The sequence below is a fragment of the Pseudorasbora parva genome, chromosome 14, assembly GCF_024679245.1.
Source record: "Pseudorasbora parva isolate DD20220531a chromosome 14, ASM2467924v1, whole genome shotgun sequence".
NCBI lineage: Eukaryota > Metazoa > Chordata > Actinopteri > Cypriniformes > Gobionidae > Pseudorasbora > Pseudorasbora parva.
Window position 1 is genome coordinate 16,639,465 of NC_090185.1, and position 16,527 is coordinate 16,655,991.

The 16,527-nt window shown below is 38.8% G+C and overlaps 1 long non-coding RNA gene across 1 annotated transcript in view; it reads right to left on the minus strand.

The window, feature by feature from the left end:
• The window catches only part of LOC137040230 (uncharacterized), a 112,665-nt gene extending 96,386 nt beyond the window's left edge, over positions 1-16,279 (minus strand). The window contains exons 1-3 of the long non-coding RNA XR_010897873.1: positions 15,991-16,279; positions 15,694-15,876; positions 14,524-14,600 (exon numbers count right to left, since the gene is read on the minus strand). This is a non-coding gene — a long non-coding RNA (uncharacterized lncRNA). The remainder of the gene's footprint in view (positions 1-14,523; positions 14,601-15,693; positions 15,877-15,990) is intronic.
• Between the last annotated feature and the right edge of the window lie 248 nt (positions 16,280-16,527).

Here is a 16,527-nt window from a genome sequence, read left to right on the forward strand (position 1 = left end):
TATATAATATTCTATTGTGAATAAAATATAAGTTTATGAAACGTGTAAATTATTGCATTCCTTTTTTATTCACAATTTGTACAGTGTCCCAACTTTTTTGGAATTGGGTTTGTACATGTCAGCTACCAGTCACTAGAGTATTAGTAGACTGTCTGCTTAATATCTGCTAACACTTTATTTTGAGGGTCCCTAACACATACTTCTGACTATAAGTACATTTGCAACATGTCAGCTTATTCTGCTAACCCTAACAGTCTAATAATACTCTAATGAGAGTTGGCTTACATTGCAAAGTCATTTATAGTTAGAAGAATGTGTAAAGTGGACCATCAAAATAACCGTCTGTTGTGTCTATATTCTATTTCTTTTGTTTTATCTGTTTCAGTTCTGTCTGTCATGTCTGTATTCTAGTTTTTTGTCAGTTTGTTTCTTTATTCTGTTTTTTTTTTACATTCTGTGTTTTTATGCTGTCTGTATTTTTTGTGTTCTGTTGTGTCCGTATTTTTGTTTTTGCTGTATCTGTTTCAATTCCATTTGTTATGTCTGTATTCTTTTTTTGTGTGTGTGTCTGTTTCAGTTTCGTCTGCTGTGTCTGTATTTGTTTTATGTTGTGTCTATTTCAGTTTTGTCTGCTGTATTTGTTGTGTCTATTTCAGTTTTGTCTGCTGTATTTGTTGTGTCTGTTTCAGTTTTTTTGTGTCCATTTCAGTTTTGTCTGCTGTGTCTGTTTTTGTTGTGTCTATTTCAGTTGTCTGCTGTGTCTGTATTTGTTTTTTGTTGTGTCTATTTCAGTTTTGTCTGCTGTGTCTGTATTTGTTTTTTGTTGTGTCTATTTCAGTTTTGTCTGCTGTGTCTGTATTTGTTTTTTGTTGTGTCCGTTTCAGTTTTGTCTGCTGTGTCTGTATTTGTTTTTTGTTGTGTCTATTTCAGTTTTGTCTGCTGTGTCTGTATTTGTTTTTTGTTGTGTCTATTTCACTTTTGTCTGCTGTGTCTGTATGTTTTTTGTTGTGTCTATTTCAGTTTTGTCTGCTGTGTCTGTATTTGTTTTTTGTTGTGTCTATTTCAGTTTTGTCTGCTGTGTCTGTATTTGTTTTTTGTTGTGTCTGTTTCAGTTTTGTCTGCTGTGTCTGTATTTGTTTTTTGTTGTGTCTATTTCAGTTTTGTCTGCTGTGTCTGTATTTGTTTTTTGTTGTGTCCGTTTCAGTTTTGTCTGCTGTGTCTGTATTTGTTTTTTGTTGTGTCTATTTCAGTTTTGTCTGCTGTGTCTGTATTTGTTTTTTGTTGTGTCCGTTTCAGTTTTGTCTGCTGTGTCTGTATTTGTTTTTTGTTGTGTCTATTTCAGTTTTGTCTGCTGTGTCTGTATTTGTTTTTTGTTGTGTCTATTTCAGTTTTGTCTGCTGTGTCTGTATTTGTTTTTTGTTGTGTCTATTTCAGTTTTGTCTGCTGTGTCTGTATTTGTTGTGTCTATTTCAGTTTTGTCTGCTGTGTCTGTATTTGTTTTTTGTTGTGTCTGTTTCAGTTTTGTCTGCTGTGTCTGTATTTGTTGTGTCTATTTCAGTTTTGTCTGCTGTGTCTGTATTTGTTGTGTCTATTTCAGTTTTGTCTGCTGTGTCTGTATTTGTTGTGTCTATTTCAGTTTTGTCTGCTGTGTCTGTATTTGTTGTGTCTGTTTCAGTTTTGTCTGCTGTGTCTATTTCAGTTTTGTCTGCTGTGTCTGTATTTGTTGTGTCTATTTCAGTTTTGTCTGCTGTGTCTGTATTTGTTGTGTCTGTTTCAGTTTTGTCTGCTGTGTCTGTATTTGTTGTGTCTATTTCAGTTTTGTCTGCTGTGTCTGTATTTGTTTTTTGTTGTGTCTATTTCAGTTTTGTCTGCTGTGTCTGTATTTGTTGTGTCTATTTCAGTTTTGTCTGCTGTGTCTGTATTTGTTGTGTCTATTTCAGTTTTGTCTGCTGTGTCTGTATTTGTTTTTTGTTGTGTCTGTTTCAGTTTTGTCTGCTGTGTCTGTATTTGTTTTTTGTTGTGTCTGTTTCAGTTTTGTCTGCTGTGTCTGTATTTGTTTTTTGTTGTGTCTGTTTCAGTTTTGTCTGCTGTGTCTGTATTTGTTTTTAGTTGTGTCTGTTTCAGTTTTGTCTGCTGTGTCTGTATTTGTTGTGTCTGTTTCAGTTTAGTTGTGTCTGTGTTTCAGTTTCGTCTGCTGTGTCTGTATTTGTTTTTTGTTGTGTCTGTGTTTCAGTTCTGTCTGTTGTATCTGTATTAAAAAATGTTTTTTGTCTGTTAGTTCCGTCTGCATTTTAATTTTTGTTGTCTGTGTTTCAGTTCTGTCTGGCATGCCTTTATTCTAGCTTTTTGTCCTGTAATTTCCGATTTTTTCTGATTTGTCTGTATTCAATTTTTTTTCTAGTTCTCTGCATATATTTCTGTTGTTTTTGTTGGCCTTTTCTATTTTTTGTGTCTGTTTCAGTTTTTATGATGTCGGTTTAATTTTTCTGTATCATATCTGTATTCTAATGCTATGCTACGCCTGTGTTATACTTTGTCTGTTTGGTGTCTGCATTTTAGTTTTTGATGCGTCTGTTTCTCAGTTCTGTGTCATATTAGTTTTCTGTGTGCTTAATTTTTGTTATGTGTTCTAGTTGTCTGTTGTCTGTTTCAGTTCTGTGCCATGTCTATTTAACTACTCTCTGCTGTGTCAGTATTCTAGGTGTCCATGTCTCGTGTGTGTTATAGTTCCCTATATCTCATCTGTGTTTCAGTCTTGTGCCACATCAACTCTAACACACGACAGACAACTAGAATACAGACATGTCAGAAACAGACGAGACGCAGACAACTAGAATCTGTTTTCTGTATTCCATTTGCCTATATTCTAGTTTCTGGCTGTGTCCATTTCGGTTCTCATCTACTGTACATGTCTTATTTAGTTGTCTGTGTTGTGTCTCTGTTTCAGTTCTCTGTGACATATATGCATTCCCGTTTTGTATCACATCTATATTGCGGGTTCTCTATGCTGTGTCTGTCTTTTGCATGTGGCGGTAAGAAGCTGTAAGCCTGTAAGCGTTCACCTCAACACAGCACATATGGAAACAATGGAGCCAACAGCTGTCACAGGGTGTGTTTGAACGGCCTGGGAGATGGAGGAGCTTAGGGGATGGGTGTGCGTGTGTGTGTGTGTGTTTGTGTGTCGCGTACACAAACAAGTGGCCAAAATCAAACCCTGCGATCTGTTGAGCATTGACATTGTGTGAGTGCGAGTTAGTCTTTGGGGAGAGATCCCCCTGTTTAGCGAGAACAATGAATTGAATTGGAGGATAAGACAAAGCGGGGCAGGAGGCAAAATGTAGGCAATAAATTTCAATTGCGTGCTCTTCTTCCGCTCCGGGCAGTAGGAGAGAGAGGTAAGGAGACGGATGAGAGAATAGGGAAAGCAATCTATGCCCATCAACCATAAATCACTAACTAGCAAAAAAAACTGGGTATAACAACATTTTTCACTGAGTGCAAAGCGGAGATTAGGAATGCTAAGTCACGGAAAGCATAACACCTTCAAATCTTTTCCTCCCAAAAACACAACCACACACACCGCCATTTACATTTGACATCACACGCGGCATCTTTAATACATTTCAATGTTTTAAGAACATGCTTTGGATTGACACTTGATGCCCAAACTAAAACCTGCATCATGAAGCAATTCGCTAACCATCCCGAAAATCTCTCCTCTGCTTGAGAGGCACGATACGTCTTTTATATGAGTTCACACACAGGCACACACACGCAGCCTTCCAGTGCTGATTAGAAAATGCATTATTCATTATAAATCTGCACACGAGTCACACAGACGTGGGAGAATAGAAAGAGATTGAAAGAGAGGGAGAGAGGTAGGTAGAGGGTGGATGTACCATTTTATCAATTTTCCCTCTCGAGAGGATGGAGAAAGTGTGTAAATGTGTCAGGGAGCGCGTGCGTGTGTGTGCACGTGGGGGCGTGGTTGCCCTTTGGGACGCGTTGACCCTCTAATTGACCCTGTCCTCATAGTCACCGGCCGACACGCACGGATCCAGCGGGGCTAAACGCTCGCAACACTCCTGCCTGCCAGTCAAATCCACGGGGGGGCTGACACTCTCCAGAACACACACACATACACACGCATTAATATTCAGCGTGTGTGCGCGTGTGTACAGACCCCGTCCCTGGTGGCCGCCTGCTACGCCGTTCCACAGTGCAGCGGTCCGTCGAGATTTAGAGACCCGAGACTGCTATTACTCACCAGCTGACAGCACACACAAACGCACACACAAATGCACACACACACACACACACAGACGGCAGAGCAGCTTGGAACGCCCTCAACAACCGCGGCACGACACGAATACAGCAGTACAGCGAGGCAGCAAATAGTGGCTGAGATACCAACATGGAAAATAACAATCCGAACTCTCACGGAAACCTTGGTGTCTTTGATTTCAACCGAAGTCTGAGCTGAACATTTCTGACCTTGTGCAAACAGAGTTTGTTTTGATTTGCAAAGTGGATAAACAACTGCTCTTCATTTTTTAAATTCTCAGGTTAGCCTCAAGAATTTTATTTAAAGAATTAAAAAAAAAAAAAGTTTCATTACATAGAAAAATTGCAATTTTTATGCTAATTTCATAAACACAAAGACTTTGGAATAATAACCCCAAATAAAATAGAAATAAAAAATAAAACATTAAAAATCTTGTGCAAATATTTTTTATTCATAAAATCTTTGCCTGCCTCAAAATGTTTTAAAAAAAGGCAAAGAACAATTAAAAACACTCAGATTTTGTATTTTATAAACACAAAGATGTGTTTAAAAGTGTTAAATGTAGATTAAAATATGTAAATCTGTAAATCATCACAATTAATTGCACCTAACAGTAAAGTTTTTAATATATTTTTATATTGTAATATTACATTTAGTCTCCAAATTATGTAGAAACATCATAAAGATTTTTTTTAAATATTTGATCTAACAGGTAAAACATATAAAGAAACTGAATAAACTTAAACACTTCAGTCTTCCTTCATAAATTATAAATTAAATATCAATCCTTATTAAGTTTAGTCAAGTGATTTACATTAATGACAGGCATCACAGCAGCGGGATTATTAGGCTGCTGTCACATTAAAGGTGCACTACGCAACTTTCCGTGCACTGGAGCAGGGGTTTTCAAACTGGGGTCCGGGGACCCCCAGGGGTCCTCCAGAAGGTTCTAAGGGGTCCTTAGAAAATTTCAGAGAATAAAAAGACAAAGCAAAAATGGATAAAGTCTACCAAACATTCAGTTTTATTCTAAATGTTTCTCTCCTCTCTTGCCATGTAAATAGGCTACTTTCCAGAATTATAAATGTTTGCTTTGTATCTTTCTTCAGAGTCCCCTTTATCTCACTCACTGGGGTTGTAACGCAGTACGTAAGCTGCTTGCATACGTTTATTGTACAAAAAAAATGTCTTTATGTTTTTACATCCAACATTAAAGTAGGATATAGCCAATTTATTAAGTTTGGAAACCATATTTTGTATTTATAATGTCACACAATTGATGTGTTTTTGTGTTTTAATTTAACAGTTTTAAATGTTTTTTCTTATGCCTAAATAAAAATAGATTTTAGGAAGGGGGTCCCGCATAAAAGTTCATCATACTTGGGGGTCCTTGGCATCATAAAGTTTGAAAGCCCCTGCACTGGAGGGCGCCTATTCTAAACAAACGCGTAGTTTGATGACGCCAAGTGTGAGCGCAGTATCTTGGGACATGTGGTCTTCACCTCACAGCCGGTGGAAAATGGGACACGGGCAGAAATCATGTTCATGGATGCGGTTATTAACTTTACTGTAGTGTAAAGCAGAGCAGGACCGAGTGTTGTGGGGCTGAGCACAGCTGCTGGAGCGATTGTTATACAAACACACGGCTCGCGAGTACCGGGACTTTTATTATGACGGGACACAGTCGCCGGGCGCGCGCACTTCCGCCTTTTCCGGTCAGGTAAAGTAGCTGTTTATCATATCAGATACATTTAAGTGTGTTTAAAATGATGTTATGACGTTTCTCTGTGCGTTCACTCGGCGCTGCTGTGACTTGTTCACACAGCTAAGAGAAAAGCGCTTCTGCAGAATAAAACCGAGGGTAGCGCAGATATGACGCAATTGACAGGCGATTCGCTCAAACGCTATGCTGAAATGTCCCGGTCCTTAGTTAAAATAGCAATTTTCTCACAATTTACAAATAGTTGGAAACATTTGGGATATTTTAAGTACTCAACTGAACAAAATGTATAACACTGGCCTAGTGGTTTTTGTATATTTTACTGCAAAAATACTACATAGTGCACCTTTAAGATTAATAACAGACATCACAGCAGCGGGTTTATTAGGCTGCTGTCACTTTAAGATCTTTTCCTGTGAGTCCTGTGCGTCACACAGAGAGGAGATTCACAGATGCGTGCCAGTCAGCGGCGTAGCCAGCGGGGGGGCCTAACGGACACAGGCCCACTCACTATGATGACTAGGCCCCCCCCCAGTTTATTATACATTTATATACATTATATTATACATAATATTTGCTAAATAACAGTTGTTTAAATGATTTTAATGTAATTACAAAATTATTATAACATATCAAATACTGTAATAAATAAAATGTATTTTTTACAGTCAATGGTTTTTGCATAATACTTGATGAGTTTGATTGACAGCTGTGTAAGGCAATTGGCAGGCTGTCTCATGTCTCATGTATGTGAAGCGGCTCCAACCGTGACTTCATGAAGTGTGTTTACCTATTCACTTAGCTTATAATTTGCAGTTGTGCGATAAACAGCAGCAATACAAAATAAAAAGGACTTTTAACGAGGGAGAGAACCCATCCATCAGGCTGCAAGTAACATTGAGACTTTTCAATTCCAAGCGCAGGCTAATTCTGTAAAGCCGGGAACACACCGCCAGTTTTTGTCAGTTATGATAGTGTAGGGGCACTTAGTTTTGACGCAATTCGAGCTGCGGTTTGAATACCCCTTTTATCGAAATAGATGTACATCCTTTTCTTATAATATATCAGATCGGAAAGGTGCTTATTTTCAATAAAAATGAAGAACTTATTTGAAAAGTGGAAATAAAGTGTCTAATGTTTGTTGTAACCGCTGCTCATGTTTTGTATGACAGATTGTAGCTACAGTTTTGGTTTATAGACAGTGCGCCCAGGCCTACTCACTTTGCCCAGGCCCGACCAAAAATACAATTCTGTCTACGCCACTGGTGCCAGTACATATTCTTATTTTTGCATCTTATTGCACTTGAATGGTTTAATAGCACAAAATGATTGATGTAGTATTACAGAAAAACAAAACGAAATGTGTTAAATATTTTTAACAGGTTTGTGGCAAGGTGGACGAGCGAGAGATGTGGGGTGCGTAATTGAGAAAGAGCGTCACCTGCGACGCACACTGGTTTTGAGTCGAGAACACCAGTGAAGGACGAGAGGACCAGGCATGTTTTGTTTATGGTTTATTAAGTGTGTGCGTGGATGTCGACCGTGAGGGGCTGCTAATGTTACTTTTGTTTTGTTTATTTATTTATTTATTAAAGTTTTTTAAATGTTCGCCGGTTCCTTCTTCCTTTTTACAAACTTTGCTAAAAAAAAGTAATTGCATGCAAACTTTGCCAAAAAGTCAGACAAGTTTTTGTTCTTGTGAAAATGCACTAGTTTTGACTTGCGAAGAGGATAAACAACAGCTTTTATTCATTAAAAAAAATTGTGTTTGCCTTAAAAAAGTACAGCATTTTTTACAGAAACTTTGTTTTATGAGTATTTAGTATTTTTGTTGCATTTGGCAGATCATTTTATTCAAAGTGACTTCAACTGCATTTATGGTACACATTTAGGGTGTATTCACACTTCACTTGGTCCGGACCAAAAAAAAAACATTTATTCCTGGTCCACTTAAGCCCCTTTCACACTGCGATTCCGGCAAATACACGGATAATGCGACCCGGCATTTGTTCCCGGGCCGCTAGATTTGGTCCATTCACACTGCCAGCGAAATACCGTAATATGTGCGCTTTCACACACAACGCTTAACGGTCCCGGGTCGAGTTGACACGTGACATCCTGATGTGACGTATAATGGCGAGCGATCTCAGCTTCAGCGTGGATAGTAAGGCGCTCTGTGGTCTCGACTTGTGTCCAGTTTGCGCACATTTCTGCTTGTTTAATTTTAGTTTCTTTTGTATACGAACACTCTCTGCGTTTAAAACGTGACTAGCTCTTCTGGCACTGCAGGGTTGTATTATTGAAAAAACAAGCTCTAGGAGTCGCACGATAACTACGTACACGTACGTTGCGGCATTAGTTTCGGCTTTTGTTCACACAGCGCTCGTCCCGGGTCGAATACCGCAATATTACTAGGTCCCCGACCCGGGTCGAATTCGGTAATCAATCCCGGTATGTGGTTGCTTTCACACAGAAGGCAACCCGGCAATGTTCCGGGAATATTGCGGGTCCGACGTGCAGTGTGAAAGGGGCTTTAGTGTTTATATTGGAATTTTAACCTAAAAATACAGAACATAAAGGCACAGGGATTTGTTCACAACTTGATTGGTCGGCTTTTATTACACATGTCATGACGGAACATCCAAAACAATGATGTCTTTTGGGCTCAATGGGCTTATATGAGAGTAGCCTACATATAATGGTATTTTGACTAGCTGAAAACTTTTGAAGAGCTTATTAAAATGTCTAAAGGAGTCAAAACAGCGGCAGGAATCCCTCCGTCACACACACAAACAAAGATCTGCTATGACACTGTTCTGATGCCTGTACCGAATTATGCTTGAGCATTTTTCTTATCTTATGACATTATGTCTATTTTTTGGTTCTTTTACATGTCTTTGGTCTGTGTTGCATTCATATTTCATTCAAACCACACCAGAGCTGGTTTGGAAGCAGACCGAGACCCATCTTTTCGGGGTCTCGGTCTGCTTGTTTGCTTGCGCACCAGGGTTCAGATGGCAGCGTTCACACTTATTCAAATGAACCGCACTAACAGAGCAATCGCACCAGGGTTTGTTTTAATTGAACAAAACATGCTAAGTGTGAACACACCCTTAAATTTGATCAGTTCTTGCTTTCCCTGAGAATCAAACTCATGACCTTAGCATTGCTGCAGGAATGCATTACACTGTACTTTTCAGGGAAAAAAATGTACAAAAAAATGCTGTTTGTTTACCTACAAACAACAGAATGAGAAAACCAGACTTTTTTATGCCGATTACACACACATGCACAAGCTCTGAGACCGTGGTAAACTCAGACGTTCCGTGAAAGCCCCCAGACAGGAATTTTCCGATAAACAGCCACACACTCGCAAGCATACGGCCGCGCTATGGGGGAAATAATGACATCATGGTCACGGCAGGTCTGCTGGCAGAGCGTATGCGACTGTGGGCTGGGGAGAGGAAACGCCACTATATGTGTGTGCGTGTGTGTGTGTGTGTGTGTGTGCGCGCACGTTTCCTGAAAAGGCTGGGAAACACTAGCGTCGGCTGGGGGAAAAAACCTTTGAGGCTGTTCATCAAGCTGTTCATGGAATCCGTGTGTTTCACCAGCGGAGACTTCCAGCGGAGAGAAAGGAAAGGAAGGATTGATGAGGTCCGAAAGACGATAGTGGGTGAGAGGAATGAAAAAAATGACAGCGCAATAGCAAACAGGTTTAAACTGCAGGGGGAAAAAAAATTAAAAAGTGTGAAAAGTGTGACTTTTCCAGATGAATTTTCCACATGCTTTCAGTGGGATTTCAGGAATATTTAAGCTAAAAATGTGTCAGTGTCATGTGGTGCAAGTAAGACTGTATTACATTTATTAGTGGAGCTGAGAAACACAAAGTGGCAGTTTTGACCTTGACTTTTGTCTCTTTCAGGTCTCAAGAACTGAACTAGCATAAGGACAGAGCCGGTGCTTGGCCAAGAAATCTGGTAAACCTCTCTCAGTCAGAACCGGACTATATTTCAACTGACTTAAAGGTCCTGTTCTTCGCGATTCCATCTTTCAAGGTTTAGTTAGTGTGTAATGTTGCTGTTAGAGCATAAATAATACCTGTAAAATTATAAAGCTCAAAGTTCAATGCCAAGCGAGATATTTTATTTAACAGAAGTTCCCTTTCAAAGCCTACAGTGAACCGTCGGTTTGGACTACACCCCTGCACTTCCTTGCATGAATGACGTCACTAGTACCGTTTGTTGAATAACCCTCCGCCCACAAGAACAAGCAAAATAAGGGGCAAAAGTGTGCTAAGCTGCTGTCCAATCACAACACGGCAAGCGCTGGCCCAATCAGAACTCGTTACGTGTTTCTGAAGGAGGGACTTCATAGAACAAGGAAATCATCAGGCCGTTTTTAGGACAGAGGAAACAGCGCTGTACAGATAAGTAAATTGTGTGAAAAATACTGTGCTTTTTTACTCGCGAAACATGAACTCATGTTATATTGCACACTGTGAACACAATCAAAGAACGGGACCTGTTAAAAACGAACAATGCCGTAACTGACTGTAATCTGCCGTTAAACGTTACGTTTCGAGTGGTTGTTGAAAATGTGTTTTTCTTGATTTCTCCCTGCTGCACCCCTCCTCCCTCCTTTACGTAGACGAAACAACTCCTTTCCATTGTCTATTTTCCAAGAATCCATCTGCACTTTTTAGTTCATTCTATATCAAAAGACATCTGCCTACTACCCAATTCTTCACAGCAGTAAAAGAAATCAAGGATGAGTTTAAACCCCTTGAGTCATCTTTGACCGGCAGATTTTTACATTTTAGACAATCAATTAATACATCCAGACATCAAGGAGTGGTTTGTCAGGTCTTTAAGACCCTTCCTGCTGAGATCAAACTTGAAGACCATCCAACAGATTGTTATGGGGCTGAAATTTGATTGGATTAGGATTAAAAGTTTAAATATGGATAAACATACAACCTTGACTGCACATTCTTTAAATTCTATATTATAACAACGTTCATTAATATTAATAACAGAATTGCTTGCTTATTCTTAATATAATATTATATATGAGCGATTTCACACAAGTAGCCGTACGATATGGCTGAATATCAGCACGGCTGTGATTCGGCCATAGGTCATCACAGCGTGATGTAGTAGGATTTAAGATAAACAACCTAACATTAAATATAATGTTATCACACTTCACTTTACCATTTACCATAATTGGTTTGCTCTAAAAACATTGTTAAAATAGTCCATGCGTCTCCAGTGGTTCAATTTATTTTAATTTAATTTAATTTAATGAAGCGACGAGAATACTTTTTTGTGCGCAAAAAACCCCCCCAATAAAAACAATGACTTTATTCAACCATTTCATTCTGGCCTGTGCCAGTCTCCTAGGCAGTTTACATTGCAGCTCCTGCACGTGTCATGGTGCTCACGTGAACACAACAGCATTGGCTGCCGTAGATCTCGAAAGCGGCTGTACTATTCACAACGGAAAAGACGCAGGAGACTGACACAGGTAGACCGAAAGTGTTAAATAAAGCCATTATTTTTGTTTGTTTTTGCACACAAAAATATTCTCATCGCTTCACAAAATTAAGGTTGAACCACTGGAGTCACATGGGCTATTTTAACAATGTTTTTAATATCTTTCTGGACCTTGAAAGTGTTAATTAAATAGCTGTCTTGAGGCCCGAGAGCTCTCAGATTTAATCAAAAATACCTTCATTGTGTTCCGAAGATGAACGAAGGTCTTACGGGTTCGGAATGACATAAGGGTGAGTAATTAATGACAAAAGATTTGGAGGGTGAACTAACCCTTTAACAGTTTGCCATGACAGCGCTAGTTAGTGCATTTGTAAGTTGCATCTTATTGTTTACAACCTTGTTTCATCCTTTCAATATAAAAGTCTTTCCTACTGACTCACCCACTCTTTGCTGACATCTAATGGTGTAATAATGTAACTTTCACTGAAGTTGAAATCACAATCACAAACAGACCCTTTCTCAATACCAAAAATGGCACTATATTATTAAAGTATAAGAAGTTTGAACAATAGGAAATAAAAAAGCAAATAGTTCAGGCAAAAGTACAAAAGCAGTACTAGTTATAGTACAGGATTTTTGTTAAATAAAATAAAAAATGTATTGATGCAACTTAACTCTTAGCCAAACGAGTAATAGATTAATAAGACCACTTGATATACCCAAAATTAATTACACCTCATGTTTAACCACTATCTACATAAGACACATAAGTGCGGGTTCATGAGCGCTGAACGGCCACTGACGGTCTGGAGTACAATCTCCGAAAAACTCTAAACAAATTTTCAAATATGCTCTATGTTTATATATATATATATATATATATATATATATATATATATATATCGCATATTTCAGATCTAAATAACAACATTCTCACCTAAAAACAACACAACAGTTGATGCCATGACACTCTATGTGAGAAATGCTGCAAGCGGAGTGATACAAACAGTGAAAGGCTTTCAGTGCTGTTACTGGTAGAATATCGCACAGCTGGCTCTATTATTAATACCAATAAAACATTTGATCATTTATTGATCTGTAATCCAATTGCTATTTATCCTGGTCCTACCAGACTATCGTACATTTAATTTGTACCTAGAGTCTGGACACTCTCCATTGACAAGCATTTACTTCCTTGAAGGTGGGTACTCTGTTGAAGTTTAAGACTTTTGGATCTGCCGTAGCCAATCGTTAACATTTGGTCGTGAAGTATATGTCATTAAAAGTTGTGTGTGATTTTGTAATAACCTTAAACAATGGTAAAATCACTTTTTAATTGAAATAAATTGCTTTATACATGAAAGGAAACTTTTTGATAGTTGTCATTAAAGCAAGCACATGGTTTTAACTCCAAGACATCCAAACACACAACCACACACACACACACAAACACACAGAGTTTTCTTTCAGGGTACGGCAGGTCTCGGCTTTCACTCTTTACCTTTCCAGAAAGATTCAAAAGTTTGACAGAGGAACTGTCAAAACAAAGTATGTTGTCTGTTAAAACCCATTAAGCTAAAACATTGCAGAAAGACTCGCCCGAGACCCTTTTCAAATGAAAGTGTGTTTCAGCTTAAGCGGAGCGGCCGAGACTTCAGAATATGTTTGCCCAAGTACCTTTGTTTACTCCAGGTTTTCTCTGGCAGAACATGCATTCAGCGGCACAAAAAACGTGTTTATGTCTGTGTGTTTTCCTACTCGCATTTACCAGCCAGACCAAAACTACCTCACAAAACCACACATGCATCAGACTTCCGAAAGAGTTATTTTCTGTGGACCACATTTATGCCATACTCCTGATTACCACAGAGATAAGTGTATTTACTCTTAAAACTATAGAAATTATTATAACCTTCAAGATTAAGCGTGGCTAAATGGAATTGGTAATATAATGATTATTACCAAACAGGTTTCACATGAGAAAGCATTTTAATGTATCTAACTTATTTATTTGATATATAATATCAGAATATTATTTAAATATATTAACATATAAACATAATTAAATGTATTATTAAATTAATTATATGTAATACTTTTTAAAATATTATTATTATTTTAATTAATTATGTATTATAAATCTATATTATCATTTATAATATATTATTTACAGCATATATATATTTGTCTTGGGCGGAAAAAATAAGAAATTATATATATATTTCTTCTTTTTTCCACCCAAGTCAAATGTCAAACAGGAACGTGCAGTTTGTGTTTATTAAAAAGCGCATCTCGTTATACAAATACTACGTTTTATGTACGTTACAGAGCACATACGTGTGCCTGTGTCTGTAGGGGAAGCGCGAGCGTTGATCAGCTGGGAACAAGCGTTTGTGTGTATTTGCGTGTCGGGCTCCCCGTGGCGCTGCCTGCCAGGCGCTGTCACCGGCCTGTGATTGACAGCTCTGATAAGCGGTGAGGCAGGCTGCAAATTCTGCCAGCGCACGTCACGCTCAATGTGCGTGTGTGTATGTGAGGCAGTCTGCGAACGCTGCCAGTGTACGTCACACTTACCCTGTCGGCCTCATATCAGTCAGTCAGTCAGTCAGTGAGAGAGAGAGAGAGAGAGAGAGAGAGAGAGAGAGAGAGAGAGAGAGAGAGAGAGAGAGAGAGAGAGAGAGAGAGAGAGAGAGAGAGGCATTTAGCGGAATGAAAGACTGCCGCAAGCCGGAGAGGGAAGTAGAGTGCGGAAGAGGGGAGAGGGAGGGAGGGAGGGAGACTGTCAGGCGAGAGCAACGGAGAGGAAAAAAGGACTGTAGGAACAGACACACAAGAGACAGGGACGGAGGAAACTTGTGGACAGGTGGGATGGTTTCACAAGGAGGATGGGAGACGAAGAGAGGGAGAGAGAGAGCGAGAGAGAGAGAGAGAGAGAGAGAGAGAGAGAGAGAGAGAGAGAGAGAGAGAGAGAGAGAGAGAGAGAGAGAGAGAGAGAGAGAGAGAGTTTATGTGCAATTCACCTGGAGAAGGAGAGGAACGCAATCCCTCGAGTCACAGCGACATCGGCCCAGCTTCATATGTGTGTAAACAGCACAGCCTACACAAAAATAGAAAAAAATATTTCAGGTTATTTTTCCACTTATTGTTATGAATTTCAAGTAAAAACAAATAGGAAACACATTTAAGTGTACATTAAGTAGTTATTTATTAAAACTTCTCTTGCAAGGACATTGCTTTTTTTCTGATGACATGATGTCCAGTGCGAGGGCGGGACAAACTGTCACTAGATCACGCAATGACAAACCACAATCCAATTAATTTCCGTTAGATTAATCGTTTCACTCGGATATAGGCCTAGATCACAATAGGGAAGAAATGACTATTGCAACTTACATTTAATGTTGACTTCATATGCTCAATCTTAATAAAGCAGGATGAATTCTGATTGGCTGTCAGTGTTTTTATCATTCATCAGCTGTTCTAAAAACGTTTTTTCTCGTAGGACTATAATGATTATTAAACCTTTATTATCTGATTATTATCTGATTTATCATTCCTGGTGTGATAAATGTCTTAACTTACAATATAAATTTAGCAAACGAGCATCACAACCAATGAATGTTTAAAATATGCAATAGTCAATGTTTACATGCACATCAAGATTCTGATAACTAATCAGCTCATTATAAGAACCTGAACATTTTCCTTCACGACTTTATATTACCTTACACATTGTTCAGTTGTGTAAGATTGTGACTACATGTAAACAGGCTGCCTGATTTATAAAACACTTTGTTTCTCTTTTGTGTTTTGAGGATATGGAAAGTTTCAGGTCAGTCTGAGGTCACCTGAACTGGTCAACAAATGCCTACATAAATTTGGTTGGAAAAAAATGTATTTGGTTAGATGCGTAACAAAACAGCGTCACTTTCCGTCACTTTCCTCTCCTTGTTTATGCATTAATGTGGTCTTTCCAGTTGTAAAAAAATAAATAAATAAAAACCTCAAATGTCAAACTGTAATGAAAATATTTTGTGTTATTTTGTAAAACCCCAGACTGGACAACGTTCCCTCATGTTCTGTTATAAAGAAATATGTATTTTAACATGTTTGCAAAAAGATATGAATAAGTGAATAAATGTTAAATGGTCAGTTCACCCCACAAGTTTAATTACCCCATGATTACTCACCCTAAAGTCATCCTAGGTGTAAATGACATTCTTTCAGACGAATCGGAGTGATATTAAAAATGTCCTGGCTCTTCTAAAGCTTTATAATGGCAGTGACTGTTGCTCTGCTTTTGAAGTAATAATAGTGCATAAACTGCTCCACGTGGCTCCGGGGAGGGGTTAATACGTCGCCCATGCCTCTTACTGTTCAAAACGACATATTTCGTTTTATTGTAGCATAAAATATACATAAAGGAGTGAGCGCGAGCTGAGTGACTTTATCAAGGACGCTGCTGTTCCATTAGCAGAATAACTTACTGGACTTGGGCGTTTGTTCTCCCGAGTCGAGGTTCTGTCGAACTTGACAAGTCTGAACTTTGGCGCGAGACAGGCGGAAGTAGGCCTACCGCTGAAAACAACCGTCATCCAGGCGCAGCTCCTGGGCCGCCTTGAACGCGCGTCTATTTCGCTTCAAACGCTCGATTTATATGCGCGTCCAATTCGTTGTGGACGCGCGAGTGGATTCAAAATGTTCAAGCGTCCAACTAGACGCGATGGACACGAATTTGACGCTCTATTTGCGTTCCGTGTGAACGCAGCAGTTCAAAATGCTTACGCTACGTCTGACGACATTGCACAACAGTTACATTGCGTAAGCATTTTGAACTGCTCTACACTTTTTGCGTAAGTTGAATACGGAAGGCGATTGGTCGAGACATTTTTAATATAACTCCGATTTTATTCGTCTGAAAGAAGAATGTCATACACCTTAGGATGAGGCGAATAAATCATGGGCTGATTTTCATTTTTGAGTGAATTAATTAACCCTTTAAAAGTTTTCAAACTGAATAAAAG